The sequence below is a fragment of the Podarcis vaucheri genome (assembly GCF_965113315.1).
Source record: "Podarcis vaucheri genome assembly, chromosome: 13".
Taxonomy (NCBI): domain Eukaryota; kingdom Metazoa; phylum Chordata; class Lepidosauria; order Squamata; family Lacertidae; genus Podarcis; species Podarcis vaucheri.
This window is the reverse complement of record NC_138751.1, coordinates 21921269-21947321: the sequence shown is the minus strand read 5'-3', so window position 1 is coordinate 21947321 and position 26053 is coordinate 21921269. Positions and strand designations below refer to the sequence as shown.

The 26053-nt window shown below is 46.4% G+C and overlaps 2 long non-coding RNA genes across 2 annotated transcripts; one reads left to right on the top strand and one right to left on the bottom strand.

Annotated features, from left to right (window-relative positions):
* Positions 1-14495: 14495 nt before the first annotated feature.
* Positions 14496-24714, bottom strand: LOC309516516. The gene is made up of 4 exons (XR_014212947.1): positions 24669-24714; positions 20068-20092; positions 19813-19951; positions 14496-14615 (listed from the first exon to the last, which is right to left on the bottom strand). It is a non-coding gene; the product is annotated as an uncharacterized lncRNA (long non-coding RNA).
* Positions 17561-18156, top strand: LOC309515926. The gene is made up of 3 exons (XR_014212731.1): positions 17561-17705; positions 17792-17873; positions 17989-18156. It is a non-coding gene; the product is annotated as an uncharacterized lncRNA (long non-coding RNA).
* Positions 24715-26053: the final 1339 nt, after the last annotated feature.

Below are 26053 nucleotides of genomic sequence, written 5' to 3'. Positions count from 1 at the left end.
GACAGGCTACAGAAATTTCCAGACAATGAGATGGTGGCCGTGTCTGCCAAGCACCCCGCTAAAGATTCACCTCCTTTTCAAATCAAGTCATAGTCAGATATTTTGAGGTGAATGTGGGTGGGCTCATAGGCAAACCCCAATATAACAGTAGAGTGGCCTCAATGCCCAGGGTTTCTATAGAATATATTTCAAATCTTGAAGATGGCCTTCTTTCCAGCTCCTTGACCAGCAAAGCTTTCAGGTTTTGTTCAGTTATTGCTGAATTTTAATTTGCACAACCCAGCTAACAAGAGTGAGTGAGAGGGGTAACTTTCACCAAGGAATAGTCTCTCATCCAGTAACAAAAAAGCACTATTAAAATAGTAATAACATTTCTTTTTAAAGGCATTCTTCCAATAAAATATTCACCCATCTATCCCCGCTGCTGAGTTTTTAAAAGGCATGTCGTTAAGGGATTGTGTCATGAAACTTGTAAAAAGAAAGAAGAAAACACAGTGAGAGAAACAAAAATGTGAGATGTTTAATTTCTTCAAAGTAATCCATACAAATGAAAATAAAATCCAACTTTTTTAAAAAAAGGAAACTGTCCAACTGGGCCAGCCCCAATATTGAGTTTCTAGTAGGAAAGGCTTGTGGAGGTGGGACAGATCTGGCCTGCAGACTGCTAGCTCCTCACTCCTGCTCAGATCATAGAATAGCAGAATCATAATCAAATAGCTAGACGAAGAACAAGGGCAACCTTATCCCAAGAAACAAACATGGTACTGGATGATACTGCTTTTCTGCTCTTTGGTGTTAGGACTTTGTGGGAGGAAATCTCCCTTCCACCATGGCAGAGACTTTGCTAGTGGCTGTCAACCTCCAAGTAGCCAGGACTGAAGAAATGTTGAAATAAAACAAAGCTACAAAGAATTACTACATAACTGGGTTGTCAACAAACAGTGACTAAGAGGTGGAACTTAGGTCTTGTTAAAGGCCTGGCAGATGTTGGTAGGAGCAGAGCCAGTGCTTGTATTAAACTGGAGGCAGAGTGGGCCAGTCGCCCTTCCTTTTTGTGAAGACTCCCTTAGCTACTGTTCTTAAACGGCTATGGGGAGCATGGGGGCATAACTTGACTTATATGGGAAGGGGTTGTGGATTTCACTAAACCGGTACCTTTTCCCTCATAATTTGAGTGGAGCCTCATTCTCACTCACTCACAAGTTAGTACTTGCTGCTATGCTGGTTTACACCTGTGCTAAGGAGTGAAGGAATTGTAGAGGGTTTTTATGTGTAAGAGTATACAACCTCCACAGGCGACACCATTTTTTGTAATCTGGTGAAATCCCCACTCAGGTATAGGACAGAGTCCTCCGACCGTCTTGCACTTCAGACTTTCTTGCACTCAGCGCCTTGCAATTACGTGGGTAACAGTGACAGATCTCATCCTAGGCCCAAAACTCAGCCCGAAACCTGGGAGATTATTCTGCCTTCTCCTTAGCTCAGAGAAGGGCAGGAGATCTTCCTGGCCCTCATGGAGCCTCTTCGAAGAGCATTGAGGAAGTTCCCTCAACACACACATGGATTTGGAGCTTGAGAGAAGGGGGGGTGGCTTGTCCCTTTGGTATTTATTAGGTCTGGAAAAGCCTCCAGAGCTCAGCGTGACATTTCTCCCCCATTACGAGAACTAAAGCGAGTGGCAAGTGCAAATTCTGTCTGGCTACCAAGGCTGGGTCAAATTTGCGGGTCTCTGCCTGCCTATGAGGAGGCACAGACCTGCACTCACCAACAACACGCATCTTGCAGTCTCTTGCAGCCAAGTATGAAATGGTGAGCTTAACAGTCTGGCTTGTTGCGGTGTGTGTGTGTGTGTGTGTGTGTGTGTGTGTGTGTGTGTGTGTGTTACAAGTTCAAATGTGTTCATGAAGTGGGAAATCACGCTTTGACTCCAGGCATTCTAGTTTTACTCCAAAAATTCTGAAAACCAGCTCTAAAATTGTGGCTTTTGCACACACACACAAACAAAACTACTCTCCTGGAAGTCAAGAGTGCCTGACTATTGTTTTCCCCTGGCTGGTTGGCACCCAAACTGCAGGAGGTAACCAGGCTTGCTGGCACTGCCCCCTTTCCAGATATCAACCCCCACCCCACTTCATCTAAGTAACAAATTGTCAGACACTGCAGTAACCCCTAAATTATTCCTTGTCAAAACTTGCCCAACCTCTGCTGGTATAAAATTAGGAGCATACATGAAGTGTTTGGAGATCCAAGTACTATAAGAACTTTCCAAGCAGAGTTACTAACAATTCCTGGCCTTTGCTTCGGTGCTTATGATGACTGTCAAAACGACCTAATCATAGGTGTCACGTGTCCCTTATTTGAAGGGACAGTCCCTTATTCCAGCGCCATGTCCCGCTGCTGTCCCTTATTGATAGATGTCCCTTAAATGGTGGAGTCTCCTTCTTTGGAGGTCTTTAAGCAGAGGCTTGACAACCATATATCAGGAGTGCTCTGATGGTGTTTCCTGCTTGGCAGGGGGTTGGACTCGATGGCCCTTGTGGTCTATTCCAACTCTATGATTCTATGATAAATGTCCCTTAAATGTTGTCCCTTAAATTTCAAAGGAAGCAGCTCCTCTCCCTCCCTCCCTGCCGGCCAGGGAGGAGGGAGGCTCCAACTGTGTTGCTTGGCTGTGCTGCTCACTCAATAAGAAGTCTAAGAACGACTGGGGGGTGGAGCTTGCATGCCTTGTGTGTGGCTAGTTAATGCAAGCTGAGGGGGGTTTTGAATGCTGGACGCCATTTTGTTGCACGTGCTGCTGCAAACTTAGCAGTGCAAAGCCAGACCGGGGAGCCATCTTAAGTTGAGGCTGCATAGGCCTTGTGGTGCATGTGATTCAGATTCTATTCAGTTGAACCTCTGGTTACAAAGTTGGGACTTAGAAAAAGATGGCGCCGAGGTAAGACGCTCTTATCGGAGCTCAAAGAACTCTTTTAACTAAATGCCTTTGTTGCTGGCTCCTCTCCTTCCTTTGGATCTTATTTCCTATCATTACCTCGCTGTGCTTTTGAACACCCTATGTTATCCTCCTCGGTGCTGGATTTTAATGAAGTTAACGAAGTCTTAACGAGGGCTTTCAATCATTCCCTCTCGGGCATTAGGCACTCCCTTCCAGTTTCTCGTTGATCCTTCGTGACAAACTTATTCCAAGGATCTTTAAGGACTTCTAGTGGGCTTTTTTCCCACCACCTCAAACTTCGTGGACCCCCCAATCATCCTAGTTGTTTAACAAACCGAGAAGAAGGGGGGGGGATACCTTAAAGGAGTGCTCTAATTGGACCCAGTTTTAAAACTCCTCGCAGCAGCCCGGCCAGGAATGAACGAGAATTGAATGAGATTGTGACCTGAAAATTTTAGCATTTTAGCACTTTATCACTTTATTTAGAAGTCTGACCTCATTGACTTAAGAAGAATCTAGCAATGAAAAGAGCCAAAAGACTCAGGTGTCTTGATATAGAAACTGACGCAGAGCCCTCTGGCTTCAAACAGAGTAATCTAGATAATTACCTGCTACCTCAAAATCAGCACATACTCCCTCCTAAAACTTTCCCCAACTCTTCTCATGGAAAGACAGCCGAAGAGATATCCTTAGGGATTAATGAGGACAAGGCTACTACTCCCATAACTGAGGCACAAGCACTAATTGGTAGAAAGGTGGAGCTGCTGGAGGAATGCTGCCTATTGACTGCTCAAACAGTTCAAAAAATCTTTGAACAATTACAAAACATCTCCAAGAAGCTGGATAACCCAGTTGAAAGGAGGCAACTCACTCCCTTTTTGCCATCCTTAACAAGCCCCGGAGGTAAACAGAACAAATACAAACTTATACCTCTAAACCAACCAAAAACCAGAGGAAGTCCCCCTCACTCATTCAACCTGATATTGAAGCCATGTGAGATTGTTCTCCACATTTTCCCGTATAGAGGGCCCCTACCTTATTGGGAGTCATCCTTCTGGGCCAGACACCATCTAAACCTGCTCCTAGGCCCTGAGGGTGGAAGTATTGACTTAAAAGCAGTCAAGAGGCTCACTAACGATGGATACTCCAAAAAAGTACTACTAAGATTTGGTAGTCACAAAATTCCAACCAAAATCTTAAGGGAAAAGGCTTACTTAGCCCAGAAAGGAATTATTCCACGTCGACACTTTGAAGATATATCACTCAGCCCATTGATCGCATCTAAAAGACAAAATAAGATGAACAAGGTCACTCCACCAGAAGCCGACATCTGCCCTACTCCCGTGGAAGAACTCAGCAGATGGGAGAAACCGCAGCCAGCTACCCGGGAAATCACGCAAGAAAAATCCGAGCTCCCAAACCAAGCGACTATAGCACTAAACAACAGCCTCGCTTTTGACACAATAGACTGGACAGTCCCAGAAGAAGAAGATCTGCTGAGTAATTTTACCAAGCTACCAGACAAAGAACAAATAAATATACTCAGTAAATTGACGAAACTGCAGGCCAGATTGACCGAAATTCATCAACAAGGTCAACAAAATGCAGTAGAAACAATATACAATCAAACTTTACACTTACCAGCCTTCTCCCCAAAATGCATAGTCAAAAAGAGAGCTACTAATGGAACTTTCAAATCTATAGATGCAGAGCTTCAAACCCAGCCTCCTTTAAAATACGAAATGGCAAGCAAAAACTTTAGTAAAGAGACCACAAATTCCTGGCTGAGATATCAAATACTAGCTCCAAACGAAATAGGTACCCTTTATTTAAGCACTACAAAGGACTCTAACATTGCCGAACAAAAGATGACTTCCAACAGACCTGACACACTGAGCTCAACACCAAATGAGACCAAAGAAATGGAAGTAGAGACTGAAAACAGTCCTACTGTCCATAACAGTCCACCAACCACAGAAATCTCTCAGGAACAAGGAACAGTTAAGGAAGAAAATCAAGAAAGGGAGGAAATTTTAATTCCCCGTATTTTAAAAAAGAACCTAACAGATCCACCATTACCCTCCCCACCGAAAGCAGCGACAAATGGCTGTATTTACACAAGACAAAATTCCTCGCTGGACTCAATAACAGAACTAGAATGACTAAATGCTGCCAACCACCCACCAACTCAAAAACGGACTCTACGCTTATTGTCCTGGAATATTGCAGGGTGGGGAAACAAAGGCGGAGACCCAGACCTAATGAACTTCCTTAAAGACTTTGAATTAATACTCCTACAAGAAACATGGTCAACTAGAGATATTAAAATTAATGGATTCACCTCCTATACGAAACCCGCATTGAAAACAAACACGAAGGGCCGGCCGAAAGCAGGGTTCTGCTGTATGATCAAAGACAAACTAGGGTTTGAAATCAAACACCTAGAAAAATGCTTACCACTTGCACAAGCTCTACTCTTAACACAAAAAGACGATACTTTGTTACTTATAAATGTCTATATCCCCCCAACCAAAAACAACAGCAGCAATGAAAATTGGTCACAACTAACCTCCTACATAGAAAATTTGACCGATAAATACCCAAATGCCTCACTGATAATAGCAGGTGATTTTAATGCTAGAGTGGGATCCAACAATGAACAACTATGTAGTAAACTAAATTGGAATACTGATAATGATATCGCACATGCCCTAAAAATAGGACGTTCCTCCAGAGATAGGGTTGTAAACAACGAAGGCTTACGCCTACTTGAATTGTGTAACAACTTTAATTTACAGATTGTGAACGGCTCAACAAAAGGCGATAGAAGCGGGGAATTTACATACTTCTCCCCCCGAGGATGCAGTGTCATCGACTATATTCTTGTTCCTTATAATATTATAAATTCGATCATGGACCTCAAAATTGGAACGCGTACTGAAAGCGACCATCAGCCATTATTGTTGTCTATTAACTTAAAGGACGAAACTAAAATAACCAAATATAATACCATAGAACCTTCTCAACACAAACAAATGACTCAATTAAAATGGTCCCAGGAAATGAGTGCAGCAGTGGGGCAAAAGCTAACAGCCAACCTGAGAAAACAAGTACTATCTAATTTAAAGACCATTAATCCCCACAGTGATATTCCGAAAATCTATAATGAAATTTTTCAAATGTTTGCAGAGCTTAGTACCCCACCTAAAGGTTGGATACTTAAACATAGCGCTAGCCCCTGGTTTGACGATGAATGTTTCCAGCTAAAAAGAAAACTGCGCCAAATATTTAAAAATAACCGCACTAAACTAGAGCCCTCTTATCTTGATGAAAAAAGAAAATATCATCACATTCTGGCCGAAAAGAAACAGAAATACGCAACCCAAAAATGGCTACAATTACTCGACTCAATTCAGAACAAAAACAACAAAGCGTTCTGGAACCTAGTGTATGGAGGATTGAAACCCGAAAATCAATTAACCCAATCACCAATTGCAGAATCCAAATGGTACCAATATTTTACTTCTGTCTTTAACAATCTACACAGTGAACTTAAAGGAAATGAGATCACTAAAAACAAAATCAATAAACTCCAGGAGTGGCCAAGGGTAGAAGAAGCGGAAATTAGAGAAATAGTTAAAAATTTTAAATCGGGTAAATCTCCTGGGCCTGATGGTCTACCAATAGAATTATTCAAGACCTATATAGATTGGTGGGCAGAACCCTTAGCTCAATTGTTTACTCTCATAGACAAAGAGGGGATCATACCTGAGATATGGCTAAGATCAATAATTATCCCAATCTTTAAAAATGGTGACCCAAAAGAACCAAGGAATTACAGACCGATAAGCTTATTATCAGTGATAGGGAAAATCTACGCTAAGCACCTTTTATCTAAACTCCTTCCCTGGATGAAAAATCTAAATTTACCAGGGAAAGAACAAATAGGTTTCTCTAAAGGCTGCTCTACATTAGACCACTGCCTTATACTTATGCATTTGGTTGAAAAATATAGATCCCAAAGGCAATCTAAGATATATGCTGCTTTTGTAGATTTTCGTGGTGCATTTGACTCAATTGACCGCCCAAAGCTGTGGAGGAAACTCGCAGAATTAAAAATTGATCAGCGTTTATTGACTTTAATACAAAATCTATACTCTTCCAATGTCTGTCAAGTCAAACTTAGCACCAAAGGTCACCTTTCACCAGACATCCCAAACTCGAAAGGGGTAAAACAAGGGTGTATTCTTGCACCCTTTCTATTTAATTTATTTTTATCAGACTTGCCAGATCACCTTCAAAAAATAGAATCACATGCCCCTAAACTTAATCAGAAACCAGTTCCTCTCTTATTATACGCAGACGATGCAGTTCTACTATCACTAACGAGTCTGGGTCTGAAACGTCTTATATCTTCTCTGATCCTTTACTGTGAATGTAATAAACTCTCAATAAATTATGAGAAGACAAAAATTTTGGTCTTCTCGAATGGTTGGAAACTAGAGAAATGGAAAATAAGAGGGCATGAAATCCAACAAGTAAAAATCTATAGGTATCTGGGAATATTATTCCAGAGCAATTTAGGGTGGGCAAATCATCGCACAAACGCCATAAAACAGGCAAAGTGCACCTCATCAGCAGTTGCTCGTTTTTACTATCAGAAAGGTAATCAATTTATCCCTGCGGCCAATCAGATATTTCAAACAAAAGTGCAAGCCCAGATACTCTATGGAATCCCACTATGGGTCCAAGCATATAACAGTGATCTAAAAAAGATCCACTCCAGCTTTCTGAGACGTATTCTTGGACTCCCAGCTGTGATCAAATATGAAACAATGTGTGCAGAAATAGGCATACACACAATGGAATACTGGGCCTGGTCCACCTCAATAAAGTACTGGTTACGCTGCCATTTTCGCTGCCCTCCATCAAGCCTGCTCGCTGATTTGCTTCAAGACTCTTATAAATCAAGATGGTACCAGTACCTTGAAAAAAAGATTGAATCTTTAGGCATCGAGCTGGAGCCCCTATACAATTCTAATGAGCAATACATTTTCCATAATATCCTAACTAGATTAAAGGATGTTGAGAGACAAAATATTATGGCAGCAGTAAACAAAATTTGCTCCCCCGTATTCTATGATTTAAATATCTTAGATAGCAGAGCCAACTACGTCACTAAATTAACAATCCCAGCCCAACGTAGGGCTTTTATGCTGGCCCGGTTGAATGTTTTTCCCTCAGCTTTTGTCAGGGGAAGATATCAAAACATCCCTAGAAACAAGAGACTCTGCAGATGCTCTATGAATGTCCCGGACACTGTAGAGCATATTCTCTTTCATTGTCCATTGTACAGTACGCTCCGTCAACGCGTGCTGTCCCCTCTTCTGGGTGGCCTGGAACCCCAACAAGGTGAATGTGTGGGATTCTGCCTATCCGACGTTGACCAAAGGGTAACGGCGGGGGTAGCTGAGTTTTTGGTAGCAGCCCTCCAAGGAGCAGGTTAACAAGGAAAATCACTGACTCTATATGTGTATATATATATATGTTTGTAGCCAACCGCTGCCTTCTTACATATACTTCAAGTCACTTATATGTTACTTTTTCTTTTACGGTTTTATCTGTACAATGCCTAATAAAGGTTTGATTTCAGCTTTGTGGTTACAAAGTTGGTTGCACAGTGTTCTCGAAGCTACCAGCATGAGTTTGACCAGACTGCAGGAGGACAGGAAGACTGGAGTGCCTGGAACAGGTGAGGCTGCAGGTCCCTTATTTTGGCTGCTGGTCCCTTATTTTCAAGGCTGCTGATCCCTTATTTTCAAATCTGTAAGTTGACAGCTATGGACCTAATAAGGTCCTACATGGCTGATACTAGGAGTGGTATTCAACACAAGTCCTACTCCAAGCAGACCCATCTATGCTAATGAACATGGTTAACTTGGGTTTGTTAACTTCAATGGGTCTCCTACAAGAAGGAGTTAGTTGACCACCACCCTATGTGTTCTAGAGTCCTCCCTTCTGACCCATTGGTACAACTCTGATGATGTTTATACCAGCAGAATACTCCCCTCTTCACTACCTGACTAGTCTAGGACTTGGTGAGCCTGCTACCCACTGTTAAAATCTTCAAATAAGATCTCTCAGCTTCACAGCCGCCCTGAGGTACTGGAGAGTCTAGCATGTCCATGAGGCAGCCACTCTCTGGTAAAAGCTGGCTTCTGAGATAACAGCAGCTTGCTGTGAGCTGCATATATTTTGTTTTTTAAAAACTGTTACCCATGTAATTCCAAGGCGCTGAGTGCAAGAAAGTCTTAAGTGCAAGATGGTCTGAGGACTCTGTCCTGTACCTGAGTGGGGATTTTACCAGATTATAAAAAATGGTGTCACCTTTGGAGGTTGTATAAAAGGTAAAGGGAACCCTGACCGTTAGGTCCAGTAATGACCAACTCTGGGGTTGCGGCGCTCATCTCGCTTTACTGGCCAAGGGAGCCGGCGTTTGTCCGATTCCGAAGACAGCTTTTCCGGGTCATGTGGCCAGCATGACTAAGTCGCTTCTGGCGAACCAGAGCAGCGCACGGAAACGCCGTTTTCCTTCCCGCCGGAGTGGTACCTATTAAACTACTTGCACTTTGATGAGTTTTAGAACTGCTAGGTTTGCAGGAGCAGGGACCGAGCAATGGGAGCTCACCCTGTTGCGGGGATTCGAATCGCCGACCTTCCGATCGGCAAGTCCTAGGCACTGTGGTTTAACCCACAGCGCCACCCACGTCCCAGGAGGTTGTATACTCATACACATAAAAACCCTCTACAATTCCTTCACTCCTTAGCAGAGGTGTAAACCAGCATAGCAGGAAGTACTAACCGTGGGAGTGAGAATGAGGCTCCACTCAAATTATGAGGGAAAAGGTACTGGTTTAGTGAAATCCACAAGCCCTACGCATTGACTGCCCCAAATTTAAGTCAAATCATGCCCCTACGCTCCCCATAGCCGTTTAAGAACAGTAGCTAAGGGAGTGCTCACAAAAAGGAAGGGCGACTGGCCCACTCTGCCTCCAGTTTAATACAAGCACTGGCTCTGCTCCTACCAACATCTGCCAGGCCTTTAAAAAGACCTAAGTTCCACCTCTTGGTCATTGTTTCTTGACAACCCACTTATGTAGTAATTCTTTGTAGCTTTGTTTTATTTCAACATTTATTCAGTCCTGGCAACTTCTGTCCGTCCACTTCATTCTTAGGCCCTCAGTTCCAGTACAGTGGTACCTCGGGTTACATACACTTCAGGTTACATACCCTTCCAGTTACAGACTCCGCTAACCCAGAAATATTACCTCCAGAACGAATTAAGTTCTTAACCCGAGGTACCACTGTATTACAACCAGTCATTTATAGCACAATGTGCTTATTGCCTCAGTCTCAAGATGCTTGTTCTTCAGGCAGGAACTGTAAAAGTTGCAGCAGACATAAATGCTGTGAGGAGACCTCTGATAGTAAACGGGAGCCGAGAGGCCTCTTCTTGTTGTTCACATTCAGGGGTTGCAGAAGGGGTTAAAGAGCCCTTTGCTGGTGAGGACGAGCCAGTGGGATGAGGCTAATTATGCTAGCCTTTCAATTCTTTCTTAGCATCGCCCTGTTGAACATGAGGGACTGTGAGAATCAAGGGCCACAAGAGGGGAGAAGGGAAACCCCCAAAACCTCTTCAGTTATTGCCATCTTCAGAGTGCTGCAAAGCGCACTCAGAAAGCCCACAATTCATGATACTAGTATAGTGTCTTCCAAACGTGGGTCTCCAGCTGTTTTTGGACTACCGTTCCCATCATCCCCGACCACTGGTCCTGCTTGCTAGGGATGATGGGAGTTGTGGTTCATCCGCAGCAGGAGACGCAAATTTGGTAAACACTGTTCTAGTCCACCTGCTGTCCACTCTACATGATAGGCAAGGCTTGGAACAGTATAATACTTTTTTTAATTTTCCATTGCCATCCTTGCTTCTCTCTTCTTCCAGCCAACATCCAGCTAGTCAGTGAGTGCTCCGCTCTTCCCTTATTTATGCAATTTATGCAAACCCCTCCACACCCAAATATATGCAAATATGTTTTGGTTCCCACAAACCATACTCGGCCCAGGCTTCATTTTCTCTTCATGCAGAAATTATAGGCACCTTCAGATACCCTAAGAGCTGTCCCATGGAAAACTGAGCAATTTCTCTTTAGAAGCTTCCTCTTGGTGCTGGGCTGCTGTTTCTTTTCCTAGAGATCCACCCAAAGAATCTTGTCCCACCGCTTGCTGGACCCAGCACCAAATATTGAACAAGGAAGAGCATCTGATTCAAACCCACACTGCCAAACTCCCCAAATGTCACATATTGCGGGTGGGGCTGAGAATCTAGTTCAGCCTACTGAAAAATATGCACAACTGAATTGTTCATGCAAGACATAGTAAGTTTATGGGAATAAACCTAGGAACAGACTCAGAACAACTTGCAATGTCAAAAGAAAGAATGTAAAACTTACCCAATCTGTAGTTCAGCCCAGTCTAATTAGTGAAGTTAAATATATGGGAGAACCAAGCTGGATGTTTAGAAATACATTTCAAGGCTCCCGAACTGGGGCCCAGTTCCAAAGAGGTTGAAGTGCAAGGATGGCGCTGAGCGGAGTCAGCCAAAGCCACGTGCAGCCCGTTTGGGCCGAGATTCCGTCCCTTTCTGAGAACATCCGCTGTACGCGGCGACCCTCCACTACACCGTCGCCCGCGCCCTCGGCACAGGGAACCCGCTTGCGGACCCCTTCTACTCCAGGGTGAGTCTCTCTCCCTCCCCGTCGGGTGGGGGCTCCGGACGTGGGTCCCTCCTTCGCCCCGCTCCATCCTCTCAGTCTAACGCTCCCCGCCTTCGCCCCTCCCGCAGCTGCCGGACTCAGACATCCAGGTGGTAATGGACGTCAACGTCCGGGCTCCTAGATAACAGCGTCAGCGTCTCCATCGACAGCCGCCACAGCCCCGTCATGCTGACCTCCAAGTACCGCTAGGCCAGAGAAGCAGCCGCACCCTCCGCAGAAGTGCCGCCTGGACGTGGCAGACTCGACCTCCACCCCCAATAAACCTGCTTTTAGCTCTCACTGCTCTCCCGGAGTCTCCTTAGGCTGAACTGGGGTGCGGAGAAATCACAGAATTGTAGAGTTGGGAGGGACTCTCAGAGTCATCTAGTCCAACCCCCAGCAATGCAGGAATCTGAACCCTGGCAGGTGGCCATCCATCTTCGCCTTAATACCTTCCTCGGCTGCCAAGCACTGACAGCAGCAGCCACTGTAGGCAAGAACTCTGAAACTACTACTGCAAGAGCTGATGGTTACAAGAGAGGATGGAGTTTGGTCCTGAAGGTAAAGAATGGCTGTATGTGGAAAGATGGAACAAATGGAACAATTCCGATATTTCTCAGTTTCCCCCTTTTACAATCCTGAGTTCAGTTCGCCAGACTCGTACATCAGCTGGTGATTTTATTTTAAAGCCCTCACAAAATATGTCAGCTTTTCCAATGTGCATTTTTGATGTGTGTTTTTGTTCACCTGTTTGCTTAAGGTGCACATTTCTGCAAGCAGTTCCACCTAATAGAATTCCAGGGAGAAAAACCTGTCCCACACCAGGCATCATGTTATAGATTCCGATCATGGCACACTTTCCTTGCCTCTTCTCTAAACCAGTGGTTCCCAGTCAGTGGTCCGTGGACCTCAGGGATTCTGTGTGACCCACCCAGGGCATCCGTGGAACCTACCCATCAGCTGCCTGGGACATCCTGTTTTGGGGAGCTGTGATCATGTGCCAGATCGTGGCACCCAAACAGAAGTAGCAAGTCAGGGTAAGCATCATCTCAGAGTCTTTATCACTCCCAATCCTCATGCCTTTCTTTCCACTGCTTGGTGTAGCAGATAAAGAAGAGAGAACTACCCTGAGTTCTGTGCATGGCTAAACAAGGGCCACATCCTGGCTATACATCTAGAGCACTCATACCACTTGAACAGTTGTAGCTTTCCCCCAAATAATCCTGTAGTTTGATAAGGGTGCTGAGAGGTGCTAGGGGACTCTTCACTAGGCTACAATTTCCACAGGATTGGGAATTATTACAGTGGTGCCTTGGGTTACAGACGCTTCAGGTTACAGATGCTTCAGGTTACGGACTCCATTAACCCAGAAATAGTACACCGGGTTAAGAACTTTACCTCAGGATGAGAACAGAAATTGTGCGGCAGCAGCAGGAGGCCCCATTAGCTAAAGTGGTGCTTCAGGTTAAGAGCAGTTTCAGGTTAAGAACAGACCTCCAGAGGGAAATAGTGGTCTCCTAACAATTCTCAACACCCAACTACAGTTCCCAGGATTATTTTGGGGAAGTTGTGGCTGCCCATAGCGTTTTAAATGCATAGAGAGGGTGTGGCCAAGTTGGTGCTGTGTGCTTTCAGTGCTGAACAGCTTGGTCTTGGGGGCAAATCCACTGAGCATTGAAACCAGTGGGAATTATTGTCTCCTCTCCTGAAGAGCCTCCAGCCTGGGGTGTTGGTATTGCCAGCGAACACGGAGCCCTTCTCCAGGGGCAAAACGGTGCTCTCCTAATATTTGGGTCCCTTCAGGCCCTGCTATACAGCTGTTCTGAAACAGACTTTCTCGGGAGGCGGTGGACTCTCCTCTCTGGGAGGGTTTTAAGCAAAGGTTGGCTGGCCACTTGTCAGGGATGCTTTAGCTGAGATTCCTTCATTGCAGAGGCCTGGACTAGATGACTGTGGGGTTTCTTCTTAATGTGCCTTCTTGCCTGCAAGGCCACACTCGCCCCTCTTCTCTTTAACTTCTGGTTAAAAGCCGAGGATGGATGGCCACCTGTCAGGGACGATTTGGTTCAGATTCCTGCATTGCAGGGGGTTGGACTAGATGACTCTGAGTTTCCCTCCCAACTCTACAATTCTGTGATTTGCCGACGTAAGGAGACTCCAGGAGAGCAGTGAGACCTAAAAGCAGGTTGGGGGGGGATGAAATCTTTGATTGGATTGTTTTTATTGTTTTTATTTTGGATATGACATGGCAAGATTTGATAGATTTGATATGTTATTAATTGAGATGTTATTAATGAAAAAATAATTTAAAAAATGATTATTTATTTTAAAAGAGGCCAATGAGAATCCTTGTCTCCTCTCCTGATGATCCTCCAGCCTGGGTCCTGGGCATTGCCGGCTGAAAGGAAGCCCTTCTCAAGAAGCAAAATGGTGTTTCCTGACATCTTGGGCCCCTCCAGGCCTGCAAGCTCCTCTGCTATAAAGAAATTCTCTCGTGGAAGGGGCATTCCCTGGAGGTGGTGGACTCTCCTTCCTTGGAAGGTTTTAAGCAGAGGATGGATGGCAGCCTGCCAGAGAGGATTCCGGGGGTTGGACTAGATGACTCTGAGTGTCCCTCCCAACTCCATTATTTCCCCGCACCCCCCACCCCGTTCAGCCTAAATAGACTCCGGGAGAGCAGTGAGAACTAAAAGCAGGTTTATTGGGGGTGGGGAGGGACGTGGTCGAGGCTGCAACGTCCAGGCGACACTTCTGCGGAGGGCGCCGGCTCCTTCTCTGCGCTAGCGGTATTAGAGCACCGCGCGGACGAGGAGCGCAGCCTGGCTGAAGATGTCCATTTCCTCCTGGGTGTCTTGGTTCGGCAGCTGTGGGAGAGGCGAAGGGGGGGAGCGTTAGAGAGAACGGAGCGGCGCGAAGGGGTAAAGGAGGGACCCACGTCTGGACGGGGAGGGAGAGAGACTCACCCTGGAGTTGACGGGGTCCGCCAGCAGGTTCTGGGCGGGCAGCGCGCTCAGGTTGCTGCGGTCGCCCTCGCCTTCCTCCAGGATGCGGCGGTAGACGGACTTGTAGATTATCGTTATCAGCTGCGTCCTAATGGGGACGCGGCTACGGGAGGAGGGGGAGAAGAAGGTCAGCTTGCGGGAAACGAGAGTAAAGAGGAGAATGGCCATGGCCTCGCCAACGGAAGAGGGTCCCTGCCCGACGGGGCGGGCTTACCTGGGCACAGCCTGGGCGCCGATGTCTGCGGAACGGGACGGGATCTCGGCCCAAACGGGCTGCACGTGGCTCTGGTTGACTCCGTTCAGCGCCATCCTGCCAGCTCAACCTCTTCGGTGCCGTCGGAGCAGCGGCAGCCATTTTATCGCCGTCCACCCCAGCCTCCCCGCCCCCGCGAGTGGCGTCTCTCTTGGGCTCTGCCTTCCGTCGGCTCTGCTGCCTCTCCCGCGTCCCAGCCTCCTACGGCCTTGGCTGGGATTCGGGACGGGGCGTACGCGCTCTGGCAAGGGAGTAGCTTCCCTGCCATTCCTGATGCCTCCCGCCATTCAGAAGAGGAGTGTTCCACGAGGGCATCAGGAACTGGTGAAGCAGCAGGAAGCAGAGAGTTCTCCCCATGGATAGAAGGGGAAAGCAGAGTTCTCCAAGGATCGGGAAGGGAAAAGAGCAGATTTCTTTCTTTCTTTTTAACTTGTTCCTCAACAGTCCAGCGCCAGGGAAGAGCAGTGAGGTGGCCAAAGTTGAGGATGATAGTACATTGGGGGGGGGGGGTGAAAGGAAGAAGGGGTCTCCAAAAGGACCCCTCCGAAATGAGTGAATGGGTAGTAACATGGCAAGTGCAACTGAATAGAACAAGTGTCCCGTGTAAACCAAGCCTGATGAGGAACGGTTGAGGGATTTGGGGAAGTTTAGCTTATAAATTAAAAAGGTGGTGCTGTGGGTTAAACTACAGAGCCTAGGACTTGCCGATCAGAAGGTCAGTGGTTCGAATCCCCACGATGGGGTGAGATCCCGTTGCTCGGTCCCTGCTCCTGCCAACCTAGCAGTTCAAAAGCACGTCAAAGTGCAAGTAGATAAATAGGTACCACTCAGGCGGGAAGGTAGACGGCGTTTCCGTGCGCTGCTCTGGTTCACCAGAAGCGGCTTAGTCATGCTGGCCACATGACCCGGAAGCTATACACCGGCTCCCTCGGCCAATAAAGCGAGATGAGCGCCACAACCCCAGAGTTGGGAATGACTGGACCTAATGGTCAGGGGTCCCTTTACCTTTACCTAGCTTATAAATTATGTTGTTGTTGTTTAGTCATTTAGTCGTGTCCGACTCTTTGTGACTCCATGGACCAGAGCACGCCAGGCACTTCTGTCTTCCACTGCCTCCCGCAGTTTGGTCAGACTCACGTTTGTAGCTTTGAAGACACTATCCAATCATCTCGTCCTCTGTCGTCCCCTTCTCCTTGTGCCCTCCATCTTTCCCAACATCAGGGTCTTTTCCAGGGAGTCTTCTCTTCTCATGAGGTGGCCAAAGTATTGGAGCCTCAGCTTCACAATATGTCCTTCCAGTGAGCACTTTCCTTAAGAATGGATCAGTTTGTTCTTCTTGCAGTCCATGGGACTCTCAAGAGTCTCCTCCAGCACCATAATTCAAAAGCATCAATTCTTCGGCGATCAGCCTTCTTTATGGTCCAGCTCTCACTTCCATACATCACTACTGGGGAAACCATAGCTTTTACTATACGGAACTTTGTTGGCAAGGTGATGTCTCTACTTTTTAAGATGCTGTCTAGGTTTGTCATTGCTTTCCTCCCAAGTAGCAGGCGTCTCTTAATTTCGTGGCTGCTGTCACCATCTGCAATGATCATGGAGCCCAAGAAAGTAAAATCTCTCACTGCCTCCATTTCTTCCCCTTCTATTTGCCAGGAGGTGATGGGCCCAGTGGCCATGATCTTCGTTTTTTTGATGCTTATAAATTATAGGCATCTTCAAATATCCTAAGAGCTGTCCCATGGAAAACAGAGAAATTTCTCTTTAGAAGCTTCCTCTTGGTGCTGGGCTGCTGTTTCTTTTCCTAGAGATCCACCCAAAGAATCTTGTCCCACCGCTTGCTGGACCCAGCACCAAATATTGACCAATGAAGAGCATCTGACTCATACCCACATTGCCGAACTCCCCAAATGTCACATATTGCGGGTGGGGCTGAGAATCTAGTTCAGCCTACTGAAAAATATGCACGACTGAAGTGTTCATGCAAGACATAATAAGTTTATGGGAATAAACATAGGAACAGACTCAAAACAACTTGCAAGGTCAAAAGAAAGAACCTAACACTTACCCAATCTGTAGTTCAGCCCAGTGCAATTGCTGAAGTTAAATATATGGGAGAACCAAGCTGGATGTTTAGAAATACATTTCAAGGCTCCTGAACTGGAGCCCAGTTCCAAACTGGACCATTTCCTACCAATCCTGAAATAAAGAAGAATATTTACGGTATGTTGTTGATATGCTTATGTGTGAGTTATTCAGTTAGGATTCCAGGGGAAATGGTCCAGTTTGGAACTGGCTCCCAGTTCAGTACCCTATAAATATATTCCTAATAATTCTGTCTGGGTCTCCCACATATGGTATTTAACAATACCAGTTACACTAGGCTATAGATTGGTCAAGTGTTATTCTTTCTTTTGATGTTCCAAGTGATTGTTTGGAGTCTTCTTCTCCTCTGTTTATTCCCATAAACCTATTTATGGGAAAGTCGTGCATGAACGCAGCGCCGACGGCAAGAGAAAGCCGAGGGGGACACGCCCCCTGGGGGTGGGATGGACGGCATAAAAAGGGCTCCTCGGTCTCCGACGGCACCGAAGAGGTTGAAGTGCAAGGATGGCGCTGAGCGGAGCCAGCCAGAGTCATGTGCAGCCCGTTTGGGCGAAGATCCCGTCCCTTTCTGAAAACATCACAACGGGGGTCAGGTAAGCCCGCCCCGTCGGGCAGAGACCCTTTCCCGATGGCGAGGCCATAGCCCGACTCTTCTCCTCTTTACTCTCGTCTCCTGCAGGCTGTACGCGGCGGCCATCGCCTCCGGCGTCGCCCGCGCCATCGGCAGAGGGAACCCGCTCGCGGACCCCTTCAACTCCAGGGTGAGTCTCTCTCCCTCCCCGTCAGGCGGGGGCTCCGGACGTGGGTCCCTCCTTCGCCCCTTCGCGCCGCTCCGTCCTCTCTGTCTAACGCTCCCCGCCTTCGCCCCTCCCGCAGCTGCCGAGCCCAGACATCCAGGTGGTAATGGACGTCAACGTCCGGGCTCCTAGATAACAGCGCCAGCGTCTCCATCGACAGCCGCCACAGCGCCGTCATGCTGACCTCCAAGTACCGCTAGGCCAGAGAAGCAGCCGCACCCTCCGCAGAAGTGCCGCCTGGACGTGGCAGCCTCCAATTCTCTAGGGACAACCCCAGATTTACAGAAGCCATCCTGGTTTCCTATTTGATTCTGGAATGTCCCTTTTAGGACGTTCAGGCCCCATCCCTGTTCTGAAACTTCTGTCCATCCACTTCATTCGTAGGCCCTCAGTTCCAGTATTACAACCTGTCATTTATAGCACAATCTGCTGATTGCCTCCGTCCCAAGATGCTTGTTGGTCAGGCAGGAGCCGTAAAAGTAGCAGCAGCCATAAATACTGGAGTGGCTCTGGCAATTTGCAGCAAATTAACTAACAGCAAGGTTAACTAACAGCAGGATTGTTAACAGAAGTTTCCAGAACTGAGGAAACAACAAAATAAACCTATAATCATGTTGAAAAAAGGGACACAAGAGGAGGCGGAGGGATAGTTGCATAAGAAAAAATATGTAATTTGTCCATGCAAAACTCTGGAGGCATGAGGCAAACATTGCATGACATTTATTCAACAGCAGGTATTGGAGCTTAAGGCTACCTGGAGATTTAACCCTGTGATGTGGACTGTTTTATCCTGATCCAGGACGGAGGTCCACTGGAATTCCTCAAAAGTGTCAATAATGTACTCTGCACATAGTCAGAGAATGCTACTCCAAACTGCAGGTCCCCTCCTATAGAGCTATTCTGCCTTGGAAGGGACACTCTCGGAAGGTTTGAAGCCGAGGATGGATGGCCACCTGTCAGGGACGATTTGGTTCAGATTCCTGCATTGCAGGGGCTTGGACTAGATGACTCTGAGTTTCCCTCCCAACTCTACAATTCTGTGATTTGCCCACTTAAGGAGACTCCGGGAGAGCAGTGAGACCTAAAAGCAGGCTGGGGGGGGGGATGAAATGTTTAATTGGATTGTTTTTATTGTTTTTATTTTGGATATGACATGGCAAGATTTGATATGTTATCAATTGAGATGTTATTAATGAAAAAATAATTTAAAAAATGATTATTTATTTAAAAGAAGCCAATGAGAATCCTTGTCTCCTCTCCTGATGATCCTCCAGCCTGGGTCCTGGGCATTGCCGGCTCAAAGGAAGCCCTTCTCAAGAAGCAAAATGGTGTTTCCTGACATCTTGGGCCCCTCCAGGCCTGCAAGCTCCCCTGCTATAAAGAAATTCTCTCGTGGAAGGGACACTCCCGGGAGGTGGTGGACTCTCCTTCCTTGGAAGGTTTTAAGCAGAGGATGGATGGCAGCCTGCAGGGATGATTCCGGGGTTGGACTAGATGACTCTGAGTGTCCCTCCCAGCTCCATTATTTACCCGCACCCCCCCACCCTGTTCAGCCTAAATAGACTCCGGGAGAGCAGTGAAAGATAAAAGCAGGTTTATTGGGGAGGGTCGTGGTCTAGGCTGCCACGTCCAGGCGGCACTTCTGCGGAGGCCGCGGCTGCTTCTCTGGCCTAGCGGTACTTGGAGGTCAGCATGACGGGATTGCGGCTGTCGATGGAGACGCCGGCGCTGTTATCTAGGAGCCCGGACGTTGACGTCCATTACCACCTGGATGTCTGGGCTCGGCAGCTGCGGGAGGGGCGAAGGCGGGGAGCGTTAGACAGAGAGGACGGAGCGGCGCGAAGGGGCGAAGGAGGGACCCACGTCTGGAGCCCCCGCCCGACGGGGAGGGAGAGAGACTCACCCTGGAGTTGACGGGGTCCGCGAGCAGGTTCTGGGCGGGCAGGGGGCTCAGGCTGCTGGGGAGGCCCTGGGCGCGGATGAATGAGTTCAGGTTGATGCTGCAGATTATCCTAGAGATGTGCTCGCTCAAGAGGAGACCTCTACGGGAGGAGGGGGAGAAGAAGGTCAGCTTGCGGGAAACGAGAGTAAAGAGGAGAAGGGCCGGGCCATGGGCTCGCCACCGGGAGAGGGTCCCTGCCCGACGGGGCCGACTTACCTGGGCACAGCCTGGGCGCCGATGTCTGCGAAACGGGACGGGATCTCGGCCCAAACGGGCTGCACGTGGCTCTGGTTCACTCAGCTCAGCGCCATCATGACATCTCAACCTCTTCGGTGCCGTCGGAGCAGCGGCAGCCATTTTATCGCCGTCCACCCCAGCCTCCCCGCCCCCGCGAGTGGCGTCTCTCTCCGGCTCTTCCTTCCGTCGGCACTGCTGTCTCTCCCGCGTCCCAGCCTCCTACGGCCTTGGCTGGATTTGGGACAGGGCGTACGAGCCCTGGCAAGGGAGTAGCATCCCTGCCTTTCCTGATGTCTCCCGCCAGAAATAAGAGGAGTGTTCCACGAGGGCATCAGGAACTGGTGAAGCAGCAGGAAGCAGAGAGTTCTCCAAGGATCGGGAAGGGAAAAGAGCAGGTTTCTTTGTTTCTTTTTTACTTGTTCCTCATTAGTCCAGCGCCAGGGAAGAACAGTGAGGTGGCCAAAGTTGAGGATGATAGTACATTGTTGGGGGGGGGTGAAAGGAAAAAGGGGTCTCCAAAAGGACCCCTCCGAAATGAGTGAATGGGCAGTAACATGGCAAGTGCAATTGAATGGAACATGTGTCCCGTGTAAACCAAGCCTGATGAGGAACGGTTGAGGGATTTGGGGAAGTTTAGCTTATAAATTAAAGGGTGGCGCTGTGGGTTAAACAACAGAGCCTAGGACTTGCCGATCAGAAGGTTGGCGGTTCGAATCCCTGCGACGGGGTGAGCTCGGGTTGTTCAGTCCCTGCTCCTGCCAACCTAGCAGTTCGAAAGCACGTCAAAGTGCAAGTAGATAAATAGGTACCACTCGGGCGGGGAGGTAGATGGCATTTCCGTGTGCTGCTCTGGTTCGCCAGAAGCAGCTTAATCATGCTGGCCACATGACCTGGAAGCTGTACGCCAGCTCCCTTGGCCATTAAAGCGAGATGAGTGCCACAGCCCCAGAGTTGGTCACGACTGGACCTAATGGTCAGGGGTCCCTTTACCTTTACCTAGCTTATAAATTATAGGCATTTTCAAATATCCTAAGAGCCATCACATGGAAAACTGAGCAATTTCTCTTTAGAAGCTTCCTGTTGGTGCTGGACTGCTGTTTCTTTTCCTAGAGATCCACCCAAAGAATCTTGTCCCACCACTTGCTGGACCCAGAACCAAATATTGAACAATGAAGGGCATCCGATTCATACCCAGATTGCCAAACTCCCCAAATATCACATATTGCGGGTGGGGCTGAGAATCTAGTTCAGCCTACTGAAAAATATGCACGACTGAAGTGTTCATGCAAGACATAATAAGTTTACGGGAATAAACATTGGAACAGACTCAGAACAACTTGCAATGTCAAAAGAAAGAACGTAACACTTACCCAATCTGTAGTTCAGCCCAGGCTAATTGGTGAAGTTAAATATATGGGCTCCTGTTAAAGTCAAGGCTCCTGAACTGGGAGCCAGTTCCAAACTGGACCATTTCCTACCAATCCTGAAATAAGGAAGAATATTTATGTTGTTGATATGCTTATGTGTGAGTGATTCAATTAGGATTCCAGGGGAAATGGTACAGTTTGGAACTGGCTCCCAGTTCAGTACCCTATAAATATATTCCTAATAATCCTGTCTGGGTCACCCACATATTTAACCTTACCAGTTACACTAGGCTATAGATTGGGCAAGTGTTATTCTTTCCTTTGATGTTGCAAGTTATTGCTTGGATTAAGATGAATGTGCTGCCAAAGATGCTTTTTTTGTTTCAAGCCCTCCCAATTATAGATAATGTGAAATGTTTAAAGAATGGCAGAAAGCATTATCTAGATTTATCTGGCATGGGAAGAAACCCAGAATTAAATATAAACTACTTACAGATTCTAAAGAAAGAGGGGGATTCTCCCTGCCAGATTTAAAAATTTATTTGGAAGCTGCTGCACTTTGTTGTATTAAAGAATGGATGCAATTAGAAGATACAGACCTGTTAGATTTGGAGGGATTTGACATTGTGTTCTGTTGGCATGCATATTTATGGTATGACAAGGTAAAGGCCCGTAAAGCATTAAAAAACCATGTAATTAGGAAATCGTTGTATAGTGTTTGGATAAAATATAAAGATCTTTTAGAAAGAAAGACGCCCAGATGGCTTTCACCAATGGAAGCAAAGGCCCAGAAAAAACTAAATATGGATACCAAATGGTTGAGATACTCTGATTTATTATTGGAAGATGAAGAAGGTTACAAATTAAAACCATTTGATCAAGTTAAAGATAAGTTAAACTGGTTACATTATCACCAGATTAATGAATTGTACAAATTGATAAGAAAAATGGGTTTCCTTCTGAAAAATCTAAGTTGGAGATGGAATTTGTTGGATACTAAAGGTAAAAATTTATCTAAAATGTATAATTATTGTTGGAGTGGCATACAAAATATGAACAAGTTAAAGCTGTGATGATAGATTGAGCAAGAGATGTAGGACATAATATAATGTTTGAGGATTGGGAAAGATTGTGGAAGAAAGGGGTCAAGTTCAGTGCAGGTACCGTGTTAAAGGATAATATAATGAAAATGATGTACAGATGGTATTTGACTCCTGTAAAATTAGCTGTGACAATCTATGTTGGAAATGTAAAGAAAAGGAAGGAACCTTTTATCATATGTGGTGGACCTGCCCCAAGGTGAAAGACTTCTGGGGAAAGATTTATAAGGAATTGGGGGGGGGGGATGTTGAAATATACATTTATAAAGAAACCAGAGGCCTTTCTTCTTGGAATAACAGGCTTTGAATTGCCCAAGAAAGATGTTAAATTATTTTTGTATGCACAACTGCTGCTCAAATTTTACGAGCTAAAAAGTGGAAAATGAAAGAAATGGCAGATGAAGATGATGGATTTTTCGGAACTAGCCGACCTAACCGGAAGAGTTCACGACCAGAAGTATCAGGAAGAATGGACTAAATTTAATGATTATTTAGTTAAATATGTTAAGTTACTTAATTGGTTTAGGATTTTATATAATTTAAGTGATGAATTAATATGTTTAATTTCAAAATGAAAAGATCCAAGGATGTTAATGTTCAAGTTAAATTTTATAAGAAGTGTGATTTGGAAAACCTTTAAAAGGATATGCATTGAAATTCAACCAAGGGCAATCAAGGAAGACTGTTAATAAGTGTAATTTTTAATAAGGTTATGATTTATTTTTGTTTGTTTTATGGGTTTGTTTGTTTATAATTTTGCAAAAATAAAAAAAATTGGGGTGAAAAATGAAATAAGGAAGAATATTTATGTTGTTGATTTGCTTATGTGTGAGTGATTCAATTAGGATTCCAGGGGAAGTGGTCCAGTTTGGAACTGGCTCCCAGTTCAGTACCCTATAAATATATTCCTAATAATCCTGTCTGGGTCTCCCACATATTCAACCTTACCAGTTACACTAGGCTGTAGATTGGGGAAGTGTTATTCTTTCTTTTTATGTCCCAAGTTATTGTTTGGAGTCTTCTTCTCCTCTGTTTATTCCCATAAACCTATTTATGGGAAAGTCGTGCATGAATGCAGCGATGGACGGCATTAAAAGGGCTCCTTCGATCACCGAAGAGGTTGAGATGTCATGATGGCCCTCAGAAGGTCATCTCCTCCTCCAGCAGGAGGCTCAGGTTGCTGAGGCCGTCTGCGATGCTGTCTTGGGAGGGGAAGAGCGCTGTGAATACTTGGAATAACTTTCTGAGAGCAAGAGCTGTTTGACGGTGGAACAGACTCCCTCTGAAGGTAGTGGACTTCCCTTCCTTGGAGATTTTAAAGCAGAGGTTGGATGGCCATCTGTCTGGGATACTTCAGATGAGATTCCTTCATTGCCGGGGGTTGGGCTCGATGAGCCTCGGGATCCCTTCCAACTCTACCATTCTGTGATGCAAAAAAAGACATATCTTAACTCCACACATACCGTATTTTTCGCTCTATAACACGCACCCGACCATAGCACGCACATAGTTTTTAGAGGAGGAAAACAAGGGAAAAAAATATTCTAAACAAAACAATGGATGTATGATTTTTGTGGTTCATGCTGTGGGCACAGACATGTGATCTGACGGTGAGTTTGGGGTAGCCCAATGCAAAAATCCTGAGGATCCATGTGGATCCATGCTTTGTAAGCATGTTTTTGCACCTCTGCAGGGGCTCTTCTCCCGCTTTGCTGTTTCTAAGCGAGCCACGGAGGAGGGAAGGAAGGGGAACCATGGATCCTCTGCTCACGACTGCAGCAGATACCCCGCCATCCGTAGGCATTCGCTCCTTAACACGCACAGACATTTCCCCTTACTTTCTAGGAGGAAAAAAGTGAGTGTTATGGTGCAAAAAATACGGTATATATTCATGGGTCTGAACTGGCAGTGGCCAACGTGGATCGAGACCTTAAGATGGTAGTGGAGAGCTGGATGAAAACACCAACCCTGTGTTCTGGGTGGGGGGGTCACTTGAAAATGCATTTAAAAACAAGACTGTGGCTCCCAGAATGCCATTCTACAAATCAGTGGTGCAAAAACACTTGGAATACTGTAGATCAGCGGTTCCCAATTGGTAGTCTGTGAAACTCACCTAGAGGGTCTGTGGCTGCCACATGCCCGTCAACAGTCTGGGACATCCTGTCTTCTTGGGGGATGTCATGCAAAATTGTGATGCCCCAAAGTGCTCACGCCTTCTCCTCCTCCTTCCCTCCCCCAGTATGGCAAGCCTGCATAGAGCACCAGCCCCACATTACCCCCACAGCTGCCCTCCCAAGAGACTCTTCTGCAGGTGCTTTCTTGCCTGGCTTCCATGCTCAGCCTTTCGTGGACAAGGGGAGAAATGGCCTGCGAGGTCACACACGCTCCTCTTCTTTTAGCTTCTGGGTTAGCTGAACCGGGGAATTCTGCTGCCACTCACATTTCTGCCTTCTCATAGATGTGGCTTACACCCACTCTGCCACTCATAAGCGTGCACCAAAAGTGTATGTCTGTGTTTGGATAGCAATACAAGGGCAGGTCCCTGCATAATGGCCTCTATTACCTCTAATATCCATTTGGTTTGGTGTAGATAGGAATGTATGTGTAGGTGACCCACCCTCGGCAGCTATAATGACCACCAACTTTGGTAAACACAGGAAATGAACCGTTGGTTGCAGTCTGTGGCGAAGGTGTCAACTTATCATCCCTGGTTGCTGATCTCCTGGAGTTCCTTCCAGGACAGTCTGTCTTGAGGGCTCCCTGCTACCTCCAACTTTGCACTCTCAACACATAGTGACTCTGAATCTGCACCCGCTCCTTAAACTTGCTACTTCTTTCAAGTATAAATCTGGAATGATTAGTGGCGCCCTCTTTCTTGGTGTTGGTGGTGTTTGTGTTCCTTGAGATCCACTGGAAGAATCTTGTTCCACCACTTGCTGTGTCCAGCACCAAATATTGAACAAAGAAGGGCATCTGTTTCATACCCAAGTGTTTGTGCAAGGCTTTCCCATAAATAGGTTTATGACAAGAAACAGAGGAAGAGACTTCAAGCAACAACTTGGAAAGTAAAAAGAAAGAATAATACTGATTCAATCTATAGTTCTGAAGGACAGATTGTGAAGCTGAGGCTCCAGTACTTTGGCACCTCATGAGAAGAGAAGACTCCCTGGAAAAGACCCTGATGTTGGGAAAGATGGAGGGCACAAGGCGAAGGGGACAACAGAGGATGAGATGGTTGGACAGTGTTCCTGAAGCTACGAGCATGAGTTTGACCAAGCTGCAGGAGGCCGTGAAAGACAGGAGCCCCTGGCGTGCTCTGGTCCATGGGGTCACGAAGAGTCGGACACGACTAAACAACAACAAATCGATAGTTCAGCCCAGCGTAACTGAGCTGTAATTTCTAGGCTACTGAACTGGGGCTCAGTTCCAAACTGGACCATTTCCCTTGGAATCCTAATTAACGAATAAGCAATTAAACAAAATTCTTCTTTCTCATTT